Genomic DNA, 20809 nt, shown 5'->3' on the forward strand with positions numbered 1-20809 from the left:
AAGGAGCTGACTTTGATGTTTCAATAAACGAGCATCAGAAGTCAAAGTCTGGCGTCTCTCTCTCTAAATTCAGCTCGATTCAGCGCTGGTGCCGTGCTGCCACACAACAAAGAGCCACTGCACAGCAAACAGGCAGTTTAGGGACGGAAAAGTCCTTCACGCGCAGCAATTAACGAACACAAGACAATAAGCAGCGTCATTTTAATAAAGCAGCAACAGCAAGAATTACCAGCCAAAATTAATCTGTGTCGCCACCCGACCCCCTGTCTCCGCCTCGCAGAATCTGGGGGGTTCCCATATTGTTCAGCGGACAAAAGGCGCCGGTCTCCGGGAGATCGGCGAGGGGGGGGGCGGGGGGGGGCTCGCCTCTCTGCTCTCCCCGCTTGTAGATTTGAGGAGTCGTCTTGGGGAGAGTCGCTTCTTTTCTTTTCTGTTTTCTGAGAACGGCGGTCCGTCTGAAATTTGGCGGCCGTGCGGTAACCCCCCCCCCCCCCACCCCCCACCCCCCCACATTGTGTGCGCATAAAAGAACCGTGGCTCCCCGTTCCACGCATTTAATACCGCCACACACCCGCGGAGGGCCTCAAACGCACACAACGTCCTTTATGAAGGACCGCATGAAAACACACACACACAGCCTGCTACTGAACAATACCTACGTCTGACCAGGCCGCTCATAACCTTACAGCACTATGAGCCTGACCAGGCTGCTCATAACCTTACAGCACTATGAGCTGACCAGCGCTCTAACCTTACAGCACTATGACTGCCAGCGCTCATAACCTTACAGCACTATGAGTCTGCCAGTGCTCATACCTAGCTATGAGCTGACCAGGTGCATAACCTTACAGCACTATGAGCCTGACCAGGCTGCTAACTACAACTATGACGACCGCTGCTCTACTTACAGCACTATGAGCCTGACCAGGCCGCTCATAACCTTACAGCACTATGAGTCTGCCCAGGCTGCTCATAACCTTACAGTACTATGAGTCTGACCAGGCTGCTCATAACCTTACAGCACTATGAGCCTGACCAGGCTGCTCATAACCTTACAGCACTATGAGTCTGACCAGGCTGCTCATAACCTTACAGCACTATGAGTCTGACCAGGCTGCTCATAACCTTACAGCACTATGAGCCTGACCAGGCTGCTCATAACCTTACAGCACTTGAGCCTGACAGGCTGCAAACCTTACAGCACTATGAGTCTGCAGGCTGCTCATAACCTTACAGCACTATGAGCCTGACCAGGCTGCTCACAACATTACAGCACTATGAGCCTGACCAAGCTGCTCATAACCTTACAGCACTATGAGCCTGACCAGGCTGCTCATAACCTTACAGCACTATGAGCCTGACCAGGCTGCTCATAACCTTACAGCACTATGAGCCTGACCAGGCTGCTCATAACCTTACAGCACTATGAGCCTGACCAGACTGCTCATAACCTTACAGCACTATGAGCCTGACCAGGCGCTCATAACCTTACAGCACTATGAGCCTGACCAGGCTGCTCATAACCTTACAGCACTATGAGCCTGACCAGGCCGCTCATAACCTTACAGCACTATGAGCCTGACCAGGCTGCTCATAACCTTACAGCACTATGAGCCTGACCAGGCTGCTCATAACCTTACAGCACTATGAGCCTGACCAGGCTGCTCATAACCTTACAGCACTATGAGCCTGACCAGGCTGCTCATAACCTTACAGCACTATGAGCCTGACCAGGCTGCTCACAACATTACAGCACTATGAGCCTGACCAAGCTGCTCATAACCTTACAGCACTATGAGCCTGACCAGGCTGCTCATAACCTTACAGCACTATGAGCCTGACCAGGCCGCTCATAACCTTACAGCACTATGAGCCTGACCAGGCTGCTCATAACCTTACAGCACTATGAGCCTGACCAGGCCGCTCATAACCTTACGGCACTATGAGCCTGACCAGGCTGCTCATAACCTTACAGCACTATGAGCCTGACCAGGCTGCTCATAACCTTACAGCACTATGAGCCTGACCAGGCTGCTCATAACCTTACAGCACTATGAGCCTGACCAGGCTGCTCATAACCTTACGGCACTATGAGCCTGAGCAGGCTGCCCATCCCGGTACAGTCTACCTGTGGACATTATTACCTGCATAATCTAATGCTCACAGGGGTTATTGCCTCAGAATCCGTGTCAGCAGATCTGAACGGTGTTCCTGGGGCAAGTGAGCATGCCGGTCGCTGAGCGCTGGTGTTTCCACAGCGTTTGGCCCCAGTCCAGGGCCATTTCTGTAAGGACAAGCAAACTACTGGCACCGGGGAGAGAGAGAGAGAGCGAGCGGGAAAGCAAGAGGGCGAGGGAGAGAAGATAGAGAGGGAGGGTGAGAGGGAGAGATAGAGAGAGCGAGAGTGAGAGCAAGATAGAGAGAGAGGGGGAGGGTGAGAAGGAGACAGAGCGAGAGAGGGAAAGAGAGGGAGAGAGTGAGAGAGGGAAAGGAAAAGAGAGAGGGGGGAGAGTGAGAAGGAGAGAGAGAGGGAGAGAGGGAGAGAAAGCAAAAGAGGGAGAGAGAGCAAGAGAGGGAAAGAGAGAGAGGGAGAGAAGGAGAGAGAGCAAGAGATGAGAAAGAGATGGAGAGAGAAAGAAGGAGAGAGAGAGGGAGAGAGAGAGCAAGGGATGGAAAGAGACAGAGAGAGAGAGAGAGGAAAGAGAGAGAGGAGAGAGGGAGAGAGAGAGAGAGCACTCCCAATGATATAATCAGAGGCACAAACAGGCCTGCGGTCTCAGAATACAAATGGCTTCATAAATCACACTTCAGCTCCTCTAATGGCAACACAGTCGCAGGTTCTGCTCGTTTCTGACGCGGTTTTTATCTGAATCTCTGGCTTTCTTTACAGTTCCAGCCGCACAGCACATTCCTCCAAAATACCACCATAAATATGCGTCTAAATTGCCTTATAATCCTGACACCACAACACCAAGCCACTCTGGTTATGATGGGAGAGTAAAATGAGCAGACCGCGGCGGTGAAAAAGGCACATTTCCACCGTATAAGAAGCTGTTTATAAACACTTCCCCCCGAATGACTGTGAGCGATTTGATGGCTTCACCGCGGCGGCAGGTGAATTCTGTTTCTCTTTTTTCAGGGAAATGGATGAATAAAGAGCAGGCAGACCCTTGTAATCACACGCTGTAAATGTTCAGGTCTTGTGATATGCCCACTCCCGCCCCGCCCCTCCCCACCCCCGCCCCGCCCCCCAGTTATGCGCTCAGGGTTCTCTTTCCCCCCCGCTACCCAACACTCAGCGTTGGGTGTTTTATTGCCCCTGAGGAGAGGCCCCTAATTTTGCGTTTGTCTGAGGGGCAGATAAAGGAGGTCCCGGCGGCTCAGGAGGACACCTGTGTGAAACAGTCGTTTGGTAACGAGGGCTCAGTAATTAAGCGCCCCCCGCAGCCCCCTCGTTTCTGCGCGTTCTTATTTAACGCGACGCCGCATCGATTCGCAGCCCGTAATTAAGTTTGCACAGAGGGGTTTAGGGGCTGCGCGCGGCTCCGAAGCGCAGAATCGCATGTTAATGAAGGAGAGCGCTGGACCTCAGCGGGACGCGCGCCGCCGAACCGCCCCGGCACCCCAACCACCCTGACACCCGAACCGCCCTGACACCCGAACCGCCCCGACACCCGAACCGCCCTGACACCCGAACCGCCCCGACACCCGAACCGCCCCGACACCCGAACCGCCCTGACACCCGAACCGCCCTGACACCCGAACCGCCCTGACACCCGAACCGCGCCGACACCCAAACCGCGCCGACACCCGAACCGCGCCGACACCCAAACCGCGCCCACACCCGAACCGCCCGACACCCGCTCGCCAGACCCGCGGGGAGGGACAGCCCGGAGTCGCGCGACGAACAGCCCAGGACAGGAGGAGGATCTGCACGCGCGCGGCTCCCAGGGCCAAGGAGCTAGCGCCCTGCTTTAGCCCCAGAGCTACAAGCAGAAACATCAGCCGATGTGTTTCACACGTTCCGTACTTCAGGTTTTAAAATATAATTTTGAGAACCGCAGATAAAAACAACGTTGGGTTTTTTCACTGTCCTGAGATCCGGCCAGAAGCACTGGCTATTAAACCTTTTTCTTCTGCAATTAGAATAATTGCATTTCCCGCAATGAGCCAGTACGCCCCCCCCCCAACCCCCCCACCCCTCCCCACACACAGCCGATAAGCCCTAAGCTCAGGAGGTAAAAATTATTAGAGCAGCATTTTCAAATTTGAGATGGATTACAGGGTCAGTCTGCTGGGCTTTATTACCACTGAATGAGGGATTCAAAGGTGTCACATGAGGAATCTCCCCCCCCCATAATAAATTACATCTGTAACCTGCCCCCCCCTCTGCCCCCCACAAATGAATCACATCTGCAACCTGCCCGCCCATGCAGCTGTTATGTGAAGCTGAAAGCCATACAATAAGCCTTATTACGCACGCATTAGGGTATGAAACAACCTATAGGGCCTCATCCTGACCCATTTACCACTGTGGCCCCATGGTCTGGAGTCTGTGAAGATCCAGTGTGTGGATGGGCCCCATGCTCTGCTATCTGTTAAGGCTCTGTTCCAGTGTGTGGATGGGCCCCATGGTCTGGTATCTGTTAAGGCTCTGTTCCAGTGTGTGGATGGGCCCCATGGTCTGGTATCTGTTAAGGCTCTGTTCCAGTGTGTGGATGGGCCCCATGGTCTGGTATCTGTTAAGGCTCTGTTCCAGTGTGTGGATGGGCCCCATGGTCTGGTATCTGTTAAGGCTCTGTTCCAGTGCGTGGTGGCCATGTGTATTGTAGGCTCGTCCAGTGTTGGATGGGCCATGTCTGGTATCTGTTAAGGCTCTGTTCCAGTGTGTGGATGGGCCCCATGGTCTGGTATCTGTTAAGGCTCTGTTCCAGTGTGTGGATGGGCCCCATGGTCTGGTATCTGTTAAGGCTCTGTTCCAGTGTGTGGATGGGCCCCATGGTCTGGTATCTGTTAAGGCTCTGTTCCAGCGGCAGCCTCAAACAGTGTTAGGCAGTATTAACCTTCAGCAGATGCTCAGATCCAGAGCGATTCACGGATTAAATCTGACACACAATCCACTCACACAGCTGGATATTTCACTGAAGTGATTCAGGTTAAGCACCTTGCTCGCGGGTACCGTGGCCCCGGGCCCCAGTCTCCTGACCGCCGCACTACTCCGCCGCTCAGGTGGGCAGAGGTACCGCAGGTAAGCGCTGTGTAACCGTGGCAACGGCCCTGCAGAAAGAGGAGATCCTCCAGGGGCCGTAGCGTCAGCAGGCGTTGCGCCGTCGGCACGTCCCCTTCGCCACGGCCAGACCCTGCAGCAGCACTCTGCAGGCTCCGGAAAGGCACCGAGGGCTCCTGTACTGGGACGCCTCCTGAACGCAGCACGACTCTGTGACAGCACCGCATGTCCTGTACACCTCCCCCCCGGCACCCGCCACCTGGCGCACCTCCCATGCCCAGAACACCGCACCTCCTTGGCACGGCTCCCTGTGAAACAGCACCTCCCTGAACGGGCTCCCTGTAATGGCAGCCAGTGGACTGAGCAGAGCAACGTTTGTCTTTTCACAAACTCCCAAACAAAGGACAAAAACCTGGGGCTAACAGCTACACATGAAATATGAAATAAATGCACCTGAAACAGAGACAGGTCCCCCCCCCCCTCCACCGATAGACAGCCCCCCGCAGCAGCTGCATTTGGCTGTCAATATTTTTTTCTGTCACTGAAAAAATATTCATCAGGCAGTCAATGGCCACACCCTTCTCCTCCCTCTAACTCTCTCCTGCCCGCCCCCCCCCCCGGCCCTGGCCTGGCCCCCCGTTGCCCCCCCTACCAGAGCAAACACGGCCGCAATAACCGGAGCACATCTTAGCATAACCAGGGAGCAGCAGTGGGGCCAGCTGAACTCTGACAGAGGAAACCTCAATAACGTCTTAATGTTGTCATTCCATTAATCTGCCTGAAACAAATTCAATATTTCAACAGGCTGCCTCCTGAGCCAACATCTCACCCCTCTCCATCTCGCTCCCTTTTCTCTCTCTCTCCATCTCCATCTCCCCCTCCTGCTCTCTATCCATCTCTCTCTCTCCCACTCTTTCTTTCCATCTCTCTCTCTCCATCTCCCCCTCTCACTCTCTCACCATCACTCCCTCCATCTCTCTCTCTCTCCCTCGCTTTCTCTCCCGTGGGATTCACCCATTATACCGTGGTAGGAAAAGGCGGGTGCCGTCTCTCTCTCTCTCCCTCTCCCTCTCCCTCTCTCTCCCTCTCTCTCTCTCTCTGAATGAGTGATTTTTAGAAGTGGGTCAAAAAAAGATGTCTCCAGCATTTATGGAAATAACTGTTGCATCTGAATGCAAAGAACAAATCTCTGCTCGTATGATGAACCTCAATGCTCTCGAATCTTCATAACGCATCGTAACAGAAGCGCTGCCCGAGTGCCGGGCTCGTTCTGCTAATGAATCTGCGCTTTTCGCGTTTACCAGCGATGACAGGCAGGAAACCGCGGAGGAGCCTCTTTCCTTTTAACGCCCCGCTTCAGGTCTCCGATCGATTTCACTCAAACCGCCTTTCAGAACGCCCTGCCAACGGGCACAAGCTCGAGGCCACAGCCGCAGGAAAAAGAAAAAAATCCAAATGAACGGCCGTAACCCGGAAATTAATGAGTAATTAAATAAATAAACGTCTTGAAATGCAGCTTTGAGCTCCCATTTCGATATGCGAAGGCTCTGGAGCTTGTAAATTCCCGGCCAAATTTAGAACCGCGTTTAAAATTCCATTTTGCTTCTTGGGAAAGTGCCTAAGAGGGGGGTGCTGTGGCAAAGATTTAAAAAAAAACTTTTTAAAAAAACGACCAACATCTTCAGCAGTGAAACCTAAAGATGAGCCGTGTTAATTTACACAGACCGTACATAAAACTGTTCAATTGTTCAATTTCAACTGCACAAAAATGCAAGTTTTAATTAGGTCATCACCTTACTTAAAAATTTTCCCGATCATATTTTGTGAACGATTTACATTAATTGGGGCATTGGAATCTAAATACAAGGATTCTAAAGACTAGAATGAAATGCGTGATGACAACAGACCATAATAAACCGTCTACTTTGTACAGCAAGAGTCATATGCAGCTCTTCCTGTACCTGAGCTCAAACTAACTCCAGTTACTGCTGCAAAAATTATTAAATCTAAAGCACCCAGAAAAGACACAAGTGCTAAAAATGTATTTAATCATGTTGGCTGCACTTTGACAGATATTTTCTTTCTCTCTCTATCTTTCTGTCTCTCTCACTTTCGTTCTCTGAGTCTTAAAGGATCTCAAAATATCACCTTCAAAATGAATCTGTATATCACAGAGAAATTATGCCACGCATTACTGTTCCGCACTCACCTGGGACCGTCTGTGAATCGCGTAAACGGAAAATCTTTGTCAGGTTGTTCAATACTCAAAAGCCTCCTCAATCCCAGCATGCACTAAGTGCCATTTCATCTCCGCTCCGTAGCATAGCTCCTGCACGGTAAGTGATGTTAATAGCATCCGTTAAACCATCCTTCTCAAACGTCCCGCGTGATTTGAGAGGGGACGGGATTATATTTATTCATCGATGTGACCCGTCTGTTTAGAGGTGGAGGTGAGCGTAATTGATCTTGAGATGAGGAGGGGGAAAGGTTGCCAGGTTCACTGAATCCAACCTTCCCTGGGGACTCGAAGAGGGTCCACAGCCAATTACAGTCTGGCTGCTGTAAATGAACTGTCCCTGGAGAGAATGTGATTCATTGGAACTGCCCACAGAATATTTTAGACCAGAGGCCCTCCAGGACTGGAGTTAAACCTGCAGACTCTGCGTCCCTCCAGGACTGGAGTTAAACCTGCAGACACTGCGGCCCTCCAGGACTGGAGTTAAACCTGCAGACACTCCGTCCCTCCAGGACTGGAGTTAAACCTGCAGACACTCCGTCCCTCCAGGACTGGAGTTAAACCTGCAGACACTGCGGCCCTCCAGGACTGGAGCTAAACCCACAGACACTGCAGCTCCTCCAGGACTGGAGTTAAACCTGCAGACACTGCGGCCCTCCAGGACTGGAGTTAAACCTGCAGACACTGCGGCCCTCCAGGACTGGAGTTAAACCTGCAGCCACTGCGGCCCTCCATGACTGGAGTTAAACCTGTAGACACTGCGGCCCTCCAGGACTGGAGCTAAACCCACAGACACTGCGGCCCTCCAGGACTGGAGCTAAACCCACAGACACCGCAGCCCTCCAGGACTGGAGTTAAACCTGCAGCCACTGCGGCCCTCCAGGACTGGAGTTAAACCTGCAGACACTGCGGCCCTCCAGGACTGGAGTTAAACCTGCAGCCACTGCGGCCCTCCATGACTGGAGTTAAACCTGTAGACACTGCGGCCCTCCAGGACTGGAGCTAAACCCACAGACACTGCGGCCCTCCAGGACTGGAGCTAAACCCACAGACACCGCAGCCCTCCAGGACTGGAGTTAAACCTGCAGCCACTGCGGCCCTCCACGACTGGAGTTAAACCTGCAGACACAGCGCCCCCTCCAGGACTGGAGTTAAACCTGCAGGCACCGTGGCCCTCCAGCACACCTCCAGTGATACAGCAGGAAACTTCGGAAACACCCCACCACAAGGGGGCAATGTACCAGATACAGGGGCTGTGCCACTGCAGGGGCAGAGAGCCTCTCTACAGGAGTCCTGCACACTAACATCGCGGCGCCCCGACACCCAGACCCTCCGCAGGAGTAGCGGGCAGAGCGCCAATCAAAATGCAAGCAATACTCCCAACTTTATCTCGCCGCTCAATCACTGTGAATACGTAAGCCAATTTAAAGCAGCCCAAAATACCGCCACCATGATTAAGCTGCCCCTGACCCCCTCCCTCTGCCCCCCCCCCCACAACCTCTCATCAGTAATTCACAAACTCCTTATCTCCGTCAGACTCTCTCCGTCCTTCTCCGCTGCCTTTTTAAAGTGCGGCGGAGCGAAGAGCTGCTCTGGGTCCCATCGCTGGAGCGGAGAGCCGCTCTGGGTCCCATCGCTGGAGCGGAGAGCCGCTCTGGGTCCCATCGCTGGAGCGGAGAGCTGCTCTGGGTCCCATCGCTGGAGCGGAGAACTGCTTCGGGTCCCATCGCTGGAGCGGCGAGCTGCTCTGGGTCCCATCGCTGGAGCGGAGAGCCGCTCTGGGTCCCATCGCTGGAGCGGAGAGCTCGCCCTCCACGCTCAGAACCGTGTCATGTGACCGACCCCGGAGAACCGCGCTCGTCTGCCTCGCTCCCCGGCCTCCTGCGCTCATTTCACACTCCCGTGGAAACCGGAGTCGAGGGGAGGACGCACGTCGCCCCCTGCAGGAAAACCAGCGCAATCGCTCTCCCCACATGCTAATTAAACAGCAGACCCTGACGAACTGCAGCCCGCAGTACGGAACAACGCTCTGCCATGGCACTGACACTCACACACACAGGCCAACAGAGGCCAGAGCCTTATCCTGCAAACAATATAAAAATTCATAAGCCGTGTGTTCATTTTGAAGCAAGCAACCAGGTTTAAGCAGTCAGACAAGTGGCTTACAGCGCATGCATGTATTACATTACAGGCATTTAGCAGACACTCTAATCCAGAGCAACTTACACAACTTTTCCATAGGATTCACACGGCATCCATTCATACAGCTGGATATACACTGGAGCGATGCAGGTTAAGTACCTTTGCTCAAGGGTAGACTGGCAGTGTCCTACCTGGGAATTGAACCTGCCACCTTCAGGTTACAAGACCAGTACCTTACCCATCATACTACACTGCCGCCCGCATATGTATGTACATGCACACGCATGCACGTATGCCCGGGGTCCCTTACGCACGAGACCAACACGTGTTCAGGAGGCGTGTGAGAGCAGCAGCGGCGCTGGGTGATTCACCCGTTACCGCGGCGACTCTTAGCGCTCGCAAACCCTGCTGATTAAAACGGCGCCACTTCCTTCGCACGACGCGAAATTACCCAGAAGCCCCCGCAAGCCCCCGCACACGCCACCGGTGGGAAGCAACAACCAAACGCCTCCATCTGGGATTCAGGGTTTCCAAGAAACGGCGAAGAGCGCATTTTTAATGAGGGCTTTCCTTAGAGCGGAAAACACAGCGGCAAGGGAAGAGAGACGGAGAGAGAGGGAGAGGGAAAGGGAGGGAGCGAGGGGGAATGGATTAATGAAGGAGGCATAAAAAACTGTTTCTGTACAAAACAACAACGAAAAGTGCAGCCTCTTAATTATTATCTTCTGTTTAACATTCGGAACGCTGTTGTTTCCCCAGTTAACACCAGGCAGTGACCCGTCCAATCAGACCAGCTGTTCTTCAGATTATCAGCCAACACCAAAGGCTCCTGACAAACACAAAACCCCCATTAAAACAGGCCCTTCACCAAAGGAACAGGCCCCACAGTGGAACAGGGCCCTCACCAAAGGACCAGGCCCCACAGTGGAACAGGCCCCTCAGTGGAACAGGCCCCTCATCAAAGGACCAGGCCCCTCATCAAAGGACCAGGGCCCCACAGTGGAACAGACCCCTCAGTGGAACAGGCCCCTCATCAAAGGAACAGGCCCCTCACCAAAGGACCAGGCCCCTCATCAAAGGAACAGGGCCCCACAGTGGAACAGGCCCCACAGTGGAACAGGCCCCACAGTGGAACAGGGCCCCACAGTGGAACAGGCCCCACAGTGGAACAGGGCCCCACAGTGAAACAGGACCCTCCAAACACTCTCGCCTAAAGTCCACTCCTTCCTGCACAGTGCCAACAATTTCTCCTCCACGTACAATAATCACATCACAGGCTTGGGGGTTAAGGGGGGTTATTTGAGCTCTGTTCACAGCTCGCAAGAAGGCAGAAAGCAGCCTGTCTTCATTACCCACATCCTTCAGCGAGCAGCTTTATTCCTGTGCTCTGACTCTCAAATGGCTATAATACCTGACAAAGCTCACGCCATATCTGACATATGTGTGTGCGGGGGGGGGGGTACCCTCAGTAAGGTTTATCCTTACTGAGGGTACCAGCCAAAACAAATCAAATCCATTTTATTTGTAGAGTGCTTTTTACAGAGCACTGTCACAAAGACGCTTCACAGGGTACCGGAAAAAGGTGCAAAAACCAGGCCTGAACACCCAAACAGCCAGCACATAAGGTTTAAAAAATAAATTAAAAAACTCCCCGACGTGAAGAAATCTCTGGAGGAACTCAGCGATAGAGGGGGAGCCCATCCTCCACTGGCCAGCCTGGTGTAAAGTAGCGGTAGAACGGATGTTACAGAAACGTAACAAGGGATCTATCACAGCAAGCAAAATGGGCTGAGCAGGTTACAGGTGAGGCAATAAACCTGCTGGAATAGAATAAGTCCAAATGAAGGGAAGCATAGGGCCAGCAGCACAATGACCACGGCGCTACTCTTCGGCCAATGCGCTACTCTTCGGCAGAGTTTCGCTGTTATAAATACAACAGCGAGGAGATTAGGAGAAGAGCGCCGCCCGTGTGGCGACCGGCGGGACTCTCGACACCCCCGTCCCGTGAGCTCCGCCCCTACGAGCCGGGGGGAGCGGTCACGAGCTCTCGTCTCCTTAGCGACCGGTCGGCGAGCCCCTCCCTCCAGGCCGAACCGTCCCCCTCTAATGACCGTCTGTGAAGCCCCAGGACATGAAAGCCGGTCCAGGGCGCGCGTTTTGTTTTTTTGTTTGTTTCCGTTCCCGCAGACAGAGCACACAGCCCTTTATCACGACCCCGCGCAGCCAACAATTTCACGAGTCATTCCTTTTCCATTCCGCACAACAACAGGACGGATAAAGGCTTTCATAGCAGGGTTCATATTTTATTGGCTAATTCCAAGAATTGAGTACTTAAAATGACCATGACAACAGCACGACGACAGCACGACGACAGCACGACGACAGCACGACGACAGCACGACGACAGTAACCACATGTGCCTTTTTAATGTCAAAACGGAATTAAGAGCAATGCTCAATTTCTCAGCCATAATAGATTATTTTTTCTGTGTCTTTTAACCTAGGAACAGATTACACAGCTGGAATTACTGCAAGGTTATGATAAGAGACTTGAAAATTCTCAAGCATTTAAAAAAAAATTTAATATCTCAAAACTATATCAATGCATCTGCTGACAGAAGCTTGTAATTCTGCGCTCTTAAACATTTATGGAGAGAATTACTCAAAATGGGAAACTAAAAATTCTCTAATGGGACTGGGGAAAGTGTTGCCCTTGAGGGGCTGAGTCTGTGTGGTTTGAGGTTCAGACAGGCCCCCCGTTTGTGTTTAAATCCGTACACAGACAGGAGAATCTCTCACCCGTCCTTCAGTACTTACAGCACCTCCTCTGCTCACAGCCGTCTTGTCCTAAAACACGAGTAAGACGGCGTTCATTTTGGGCTCATCAGCAGCGATTACCTAAGACACATTTCTCCAAATTCAGTCTGTTCTCATCTGTTCTGCGGGGAGTCAAATGCACTGGAAAGGCTACGCAGCTAGCTAGAAAAACAACCTTTCGACTGGACGCCCGCTGGCTTACATTAGCGCCCACCTTACTTTGCAAAAGCCAGCCGGTTTCCTGGAAATATTAGTCAAGATGGGCGCTGGGATGCTTCCTGAATGATGCGTCTGAAGCAGGCCGTTCGCATTCAGTCATCCACGAAATAAGCTAAAAGCCCCACTTTGGGTAATGAGCGAAACACAATGGGGACCGCACAGCGAGGAACGCACCACAACCCCGTCTGAGACCTGCACGGCTGGAGGAGTCACTGCTTAATTTTCTTTTTTTTTTATTATTTACATTGGCTTTAAATACACTGGCAAAAAATTTGCGTGGGGGAAAAAAAACTCAAACTCGGCCTCACAATCTCATTGGCTGCTGCTTCAAACTGCCCTATGCCATTGGCCACTGCTGTGGGCGGAGCTTAGAGCCCAGAACACGCCTTGCGAGGTGAACTACAGGCCGGAGGATTCGCTAACACGGCGGAGGAGTACGAGAGAAAAACACGCTCAGAGAGCTCAGGAGAGCCAGCCGCGTTTCGGGCGGGGCCGACAGGTGTGCGCAGCAGTTACAGGTGGCAGGTGAGCCGTAAAAAGCGCGAACGGCGCTGCGTCTCCCGCCTCGGATCCGAGCCAGCAAACCCCCCCCCCCGAGCCGCCCCAGAACCCCCCCCCCCCGAGCCGCCCCAGCCCACGAGCCCCCCGAGCCCCCACGCGCAGAAGCTCCATTTTCCACTCCACACACACGTTTATTCACCGCTTCAGAAATACTCCATCCTTCTTTTTTTTTTTTTTAAATAAAAATGTAAAAAACGTGTGACAAGCAGGCCGCGCTCGTGGCCAGAAAGCGTGACCCCCGCTGCCGGGCTGTAAAACAGGCTTCAGCAGCACAGCTGTTCACTTCATCATTATTCATCCCAGGGACGCAAAAAAAATAAAAAAACACACAAACAGATTTTATTAGTCACTGGGAAAAAAAGCAGCTTGGTAGGCTGCCTTTGATCTCAACAAGCCCTGGCTGAGCCCGCTCGTCACAAATGTGACCTCTGCTTAAAGACCCCGCACCACGCCGATCCGACGGAGAGAGAGAGAGAGAGAGAGAGAGAGAGAGACACTCTTTCAGGAAGCAGGCCATCAACAGCCACGCGTATCCGATGAAACGCCCTTCATAGAGTCCCGTGTTTATAATGTCGGCAGAAACCTCTGCTTGCCCCTCGACAAAATATTCGTAAAAGCAACATCCAGTTTTGGCAGTTTTATATCCGACGGTTTCAGGAGAGACATGTTGTGTCTATGAGCACAGTCTTTAGCTCGGGTAAATAAAGTTCTGTCTGTCCTCTGCTGCCGGACGCACGAGAGAGGCACCGAGAGACCCAGAAACACCAAAATCAAACAGCTGTCCTTCCTGCTGCACAGCTACATACTCTACAAGGAGAGGGCCTACATGCGCGACGATGAGCTCAACAGAAATCATCACTGGACTGAAATCTGTGCATTCATAATTTTATGCAGCGCACTCCCTCGCACACAAATATATGCATTATTCAAATCAACAGTTTAGCATACCACAGTGGTATGTCTGCATCATCGTTAGCCTATCTCACTGAAGGCAGATCTTCACAGACAAGATCAGAATGTGCTAATATGCTGTCAGAGTCGCTAGAAAATGGACAGAATCAATTACACAGATGTGGGGTGTTGAATGGTGTCCCCATCACCTCAACACTCAGCTTACTCATGTTTAATTAAACTGCTTAAAAGATTATTTACCATTTTTGGTATTTATATCATTATATTTATCTTTGGGATAGAGATACATTACTTGTCATAATAGTTCCAATATAAATTATTAGCCAATATTTTTGCAATGGTGCAGCAATTACGCTCGCGCTGTCAGTATAGGAGCAGGATTAATGGAGCTGTGCAGAGCAAATTAATATCTGATCTATACTGCCATCTACAGGTGTACCCGATGCCGATTATTCATGAAGAGAAATTTTCCGTGGACACTTCCACCTTTGATAATACGAAATTTGGAAATAGGTCCTCTGACTGGATTCAAATATGACGTGCGTTAACACCATATGCATTTGTCTAAGAAAATAATACCCATTTAAAAAAATCTTAAATAGTAATTGAAAGGTTGTCCATCATTATTTTCTCTAGTATTTAGTATGATTTGTCTAATACACAATTCACAGAATGAGTATCTGTTTTTCGAATATGGCAGGGGTCGCTCATAATGTAACCTCTGTATAGAGATGTATTACTGTATTACAGTGATATAGTACGAAAAATCATGAAAGTAACTCTTCAACTGAGGGGAGCTATGTAAAATGGAGAATGTTGGTCAAAATCTGTGCGTATTTATGCTTATTAACACAAAACCAAGGAGTAATGGAGGCACGGGGGAGGCTAAAGATCTCTCTCGAGTGTTCTCTGCAAGCCTTGTCAATTCTCCTTAAAGTTAACGGAGCAACAATCACAAGCAGCACTTTGGACAGCGACGCATCGCCTGCTGAGCGAACCATTTTAAACTGGGGGGGGGAGTGGAGCCCCACCAACAGCAGAAACTACATACGTCGAACCCAAATTTCACGTCGCAAACATATTTCATGTGACAAACATATGGAGACACAAAGCGGTTTTTATATACAATTACACAGTAAAATAGAAAAACTAAAATAATCGGCCAAAGAAATATGTTCGTCTCCACTCTTCACTCTCTTATTTGTCATTTTAGCATTTTGAAGCGTGTCTCACTAATGATGGGCGTGCAGTTCAAAGAATTATTAGCCTTGAGGAGAGGCACTTCAGGTTGCACCACTTAGACAAAATCTTTTAATATGCTAATTATTTTTTCCTTGCTGTTAGAGTCAATTAATCTCCAGGAGCGAGAAGAACAGCACGCAAGCGACCCGCCGAAACCCACACACCAGATGCATGCACAGCCGACGCAATCTTTCAAATAAGGGCTCGTGCCTACTCGCTTCCCTCCGTGGTTCGGTTTACAAAGGAAGAAAACGGTTGCTAGTCTTTTCTAAACTTTATGTAAGTATTTTCAATATCCGACTCGTTTTTACGCGCATTTTTACGTAGTGGTGCACGCGCTTCTGTAGCGGCCCCATAGATTAATTACCCGGGGGAATTCAAGCAGTCGTTTCCTGCGACCGCCGAAACGCGGTAAAATGTAATGATAACAAAAACATACCTGATCCGAAAATCTTGACCTTGGTTGCAGCTCACATTCACGCTTCAGATGGAAATCCTCGTTGTGGTATCTCTTTTGTAATTTGAAAGGCAAGACATCCCGAAAATGGTCAACACAATAACTGCCTAATTGAAGTGGCCTGTGTTATCGGGGGCAGGGAGTGAAATGGCAAAGATTTTGCCCGTTCTCCGTTTGAGCCGTCAAGACTTCCTGATACCATTAGCAATGGGCAGTTTTCGCCTGTCTGCGTGTGTGCGGCTTGGTCGCCTGTGACACAAGCGAAAAGTGACACATGTCTCCCTGTCCTCTTTGGAAACGCGCAGTCGTTGGACACAGTCGCTCTCCCGGTTCAAAGTTTAAAAATATCAGGCTGCGGTAGCGGCTTCTCTCCGGGTTCCTGCGGTGAAAATGAGTTGCTCCGTATTTGCTGGTGAGTAGCAGAAATGCCGCGCGCAGGCGGCGGAGAGCGGTCCGAAGAGGGAGCGCGTCAGATCTGACGTTTAAAGGGAGAGATCTAAATAAGGCTTGTGGTAATGATGCGATGAAACGTCGTCGTGATCCTGTGAAAACATACCCCGGCAAACTATTTATATTCCAAATTTCTGTGTAGTTATTAACGGCACGCATACACCTATCAAACTGAAGAGCATCTCTTCGCCGCCAGTGACAAACTGGTGCTAGATTCTGCAGAAAGCTGCGCGTGACGGTGACGCAACGACGTTTAATCAGGCTAGAGTCCGTGTTAAGACGGTGTTAATGCACATTCCAAACTTAAAGCGAAACCCGAGGCATTTGTGGAAGAAAATGACATGGCTTTTGCGAGTACTGGAGTTTTAGACATCTCTTTTTCACGCCCTCTTTTAGGCTAACATGATACTTCATCTAGCCGACATCTTATGTCTAACTAGGCTACAATATTTCCATATTGTAATTAACATTGTGAACACGTCAAATACCTTCATGACGCCTGTGATACTATCAGCGTCGTAGTAACTATGAGTGGTTCATCACAAAAGAAAATTATTCCTAATCCACGTGAACCCGTCGTCCCCGTCGCAGGAAGTTAAAGTTCGGGTATAGAGTTGCACATTAGGAATTATGTGCAACACGAATGCCACACTAACCATTACATTAATAGCTACTATGCATCGTAAAACAGTTGTGTTGCTGGTTTACTTGGTTCCAAATTCACACGGGCAGGACGCGGCGAAGTCAAAATCTACACCACCAAATGTATCTCAGAACTTATTTGAAATATATCATTGTCTTCACACTGGTCGTAATAATTGATTCAGCATCGCATACTTGCACAGGGAAAGGTTTTGAGTTATAGGGTTAAATGTGTATTGAGTAGGCCTCTCTTATGGCGGAGCGCTCTAAAGCTCTGAAAATTCTGCGTTGGTCGATTGAGTCACATAATGATTAGGCACACTTCCAACGGTAGCATATTTTACCATTTCGTCAGCGGCGCCCAAAACATTATCGCACAGGAAACAGACAGAACGCATTACTTGTTGGTTCTGCATTTGACCCACAATCACTTGCAGCTTCTTCAAACAACAATCCAAAAAACGATTGCGCCCCTCCGCCAGACCCGAGACAGGCAAATAAGTATTTGAAATAATTGGACTCATTAGACGCCACTTCAATTAGAAAACAGTCTGGCAGATCGGGGAGAATATTTTCAATGAAACCCGTGCACTAACCGAAACGTACAATTATATTAAAGAGTCGTTTTGTTCGGTGCATTAGTGAAATAGATGTTCCTTTTACTATTTTCTGTTATCTGCAGACATTTTACTGGCTTGTAAATTATTTAAAAATAATTATTTGACTCCGGCCTGCTTTCTGCACTAATGCCGATAGAGCGATCATTGGGGTCAGCTTTGGCCAGGGAGGGCCCGCAGAGAGATTCCTGTTTAAACCTTTACTCGCCATGGCAACAGCATTTCGCAGTGGGACTGCTGCGTTTCTCCGAGAGTGTCAGTGCAGCATACGCAATATGGGTCCATATCTTCAATCACACAGAGTAATTTCCCCGGTCTGTAGAACTGACAAATATAGGTCAACATTTCTTTGCATGGATGGACCCCATTATGAAGAACTTGATACTGAACGTCACACAAGAAATATCATGCCATATGCTTAGGGGGGTTTTTTTAGCCCCGGTATGTTCAGAGCATGAAGTCGACCGGTCAACAATTCGCGGTTTTCACGCGCATATGATCAATGATTGCTTCTGATTTACCGGCAGCAGGTGTTTCCTGATCCAGAGGCCACATCAAGATAAGCAAAAAAAAGTATAACACCGGAACAATTTTTACCGGAGTGATTTGTTTTTTTTTTGTGTGTGTGTGATTGTTTTTCATTCTAAAGCAATCTTTCTCTTTTTTTTTCGTAAAATGTATTTACAACTATACAGTGTGGAAATCATTCTCCGCCGCGGTACAAACCTGTTAGAAGCGAGCGGAATGCGAACAAAGACAGAGCCGTATGTTATAATGAAATATCATGCCCGCATCTTCATGGCTGTTTGAATCAAACCAGCATGTTTCTGAAATATTTATGGCGCGAGGAGCAGGAAATTGGCTGTGATCACACAGCGCCCTCGCGCATGGCTTACCTTCATTTCAGCAACACAAAGGAAACCTCTGCTGCTCCGTTAACTAGCTGCTCAGTGTGAAGAGACGGGGGGTTAAAAGACAAGTACAGTAGGAGGCTGGTTTAACCCAGTTATCATTTACAGATTTACTTACCAGAGTATTGACTTTAACGCTGTATTAATATTTAATGAAGAGTCATGAAATAATTGGAACCTCTTCTTTCTTTCTACTGTTTTGAACCAAATCCTGTAGGGCACAGTTTTGCAGAAACTTTCTTCAAAAATAAAAATTAATTATTTCCGTTACATCATAACACGTCAATTAACTTAAAAATAATTCTGCCCTGGGTCACAAAAAAAACATCCATATTTAAGGCAAGCTTTGCATCCTCCATCAGCTTTACATGGGGCTAGTACTGGGTATAAACAGAGTAAATCTACAGGTATATCTACAGGTACAGGGTATCAACAGAGTATATCTACAGGTACTGGGTATCAACAGAGTAAATCTACAGGTACTGGGTATCAACAGAGTAAATCTACAGGTACTGGGTATCAACAGAGTAAATCTACAGGTATATCTACAGGTCCAGGGTATCCACAGAGTAAATCTACTGGTATATCTACAGGTACTGGGTATCAACAGAGTAAATCTACAGGTACATCTACAGGTACAGGGTATCTACAGAGTAAATATACTGGTATATCAACAGGTACAGGGTATCCACAAAGTAAATCTACAGGTACAGGGAATCCACAGAGTAAATCTACTGGTATATCTACAGGTACAGGGAATCCACAGAGTAAATCTACTGGTATATCTACAGGTACAGGGTATCCACAGAGTAAATCTACAGGTACAGGATATCCACAGAGTAAATCTCAATCAATCAGTCAATCAATCAATCAAATCCACAGGTAGTAAACTTAAATGGAAGCTTCCATGTCACTTAGCAGTGTGTTGAGCCTCCGCCATTTATGGGAAAGATGGCTGCTCCTGCCCCGGGTAGAGACTTGTGGTCAAAGGCGGTTATTTCGGGTTTTTCCCGGCGCTGAAGTAAATCGAAGCTATCGCTACCCTGGAGTGTGTGTTTGCGCCCAGGCCTGCCCTTTGCTGCTGAGACACCAACGCACAACACATGACGCATCGGTAGGTTGAGTTGTCTTGGTTACAGAAACTCTGTCTCAATAGTCATCCCTCTTTTAAAATATTATCTCCACTTACAGCTATGTTTGCCACAATTATAGGCAAGCAGGCCCATCCGGCGCTTTTATATATGGCCCAGTGCATGCTGGGATGTTACTTACTTAAACAGCCCAGCATGCGTCTGTTTTACGCATAGTTTTGCCCATCATTCACCCAGGTGCTTTCAGTTCTTTTTTCAGTACCTGGATAAAGCGATGGAATTGGCATACGCAACACCTTCAATAAGATGGGATAAACGAACCGAGATTGACTTTCATAAAGTGCACTGCAGTTTCATCACTTTCCAGTGAAATATATACAGAGAGCACGGAATCCCTGACCAGCCGCATGGACCTTTGGGAGATAGAAGCGTTCACCAGATCATTCCACCAAATCCCCCAAAATCCCTCAAAATCAAATGAGGAAGAGTCCTTTTGAAAAAAGAATAAATGTGCTTGTTTTCCGACATCAGTCAAGCCAAGTGCTGGCACTCTAAATCTTAAATGTCAAAAACCAAATTATAATTAAGCTACTGTTTGTTTGTCATTAATGCGCTCATTTTTCACAAACGGGCTCGATAAATCATTTGTGTTATTAAAGTCGTACATTTTGCCCGTTTGCCTTGTCTTACCCCAATTCCCATTGCTGTAACAAGTCCAAGTACACGTAGCTCCAGCGCCATCTCTCTCTCTCTTTTGAAATGATGAGTTTAGGAAGGCTTTCTAAATACTCTCTGTATTAGGAACTACCTGGAGCTGATCCCGAAATTATTTTTCCCATTAAAATGCTTACAGAAACAATAAAACAACTCTTCGAAAAGGACTGGTTGATGCCACAGCTCTTATGTATGAATGTATGTATTAACATATAGATAACTTGCAGCTAGTGCCAACTCACATCGTGTTCACATCCTTGATGCTTCGCACAAACCTATGAGGACAGGAATTAAAGAACTAATACTGTTTGACTGTTGGGTGGACTGTGCAGTGAGAAAATAGTTTCAAAATACAGAATACCATCCAGAAGCGGCTGTTATTTAAAAACTCCAGAGGTGGAGCTGGCTCGTTCTGAAACGCAGACAGTGAAGCGGCTTTGGAAGGACGGGCACATTCAGTCCTTAGTAGTGGGATTCCAGGACCGCAGCTGCATGTTAATGTACCGAAGGCACAGCATCACTTTCTCCTCACAGGGTCTGAATAAGAAGCTGTGCAGGCTGTAACAGGAGGG

At 49.2% G+C, this 20809-nt stretch overlaps 1 protein-coding gene across 1 annotated transcript in view; it reads right to left on the reverse strand.

The window, feature by feature from the left end:
* LOC135254068 (neuroligin-1-like) overlaps positions 1–20809 on the reverse strand; it is a 236641-nt gene extending 215832 nt beyond the window's left edge. The window contains exon 1 of the mRNA XM_064334019.1: positions 15795–20809. The gene's annotated coding sequence lies outside the window, so the exon portion shown is untranslated. The remainder of the gene's footprint in view (positions 1–15794) is intronic.

The sequence above is a fragment of the Anguilla rostrata genome, chromosome 4 (genome assembly GCF_018555375.3).
Source record: "Anguilla rostrata isolate EN2019 chromosome 4, ASM1855537v3, whole genome shotgun sequence".
In the NCBI taxonomy this organism is placed as follows: domain Eukaryota; kingdom Metazoa; phylum Chordata; class Actinopteri; order Anguilliformes; family Anguillidae; genus Anguilla; species Anguilla rostrata.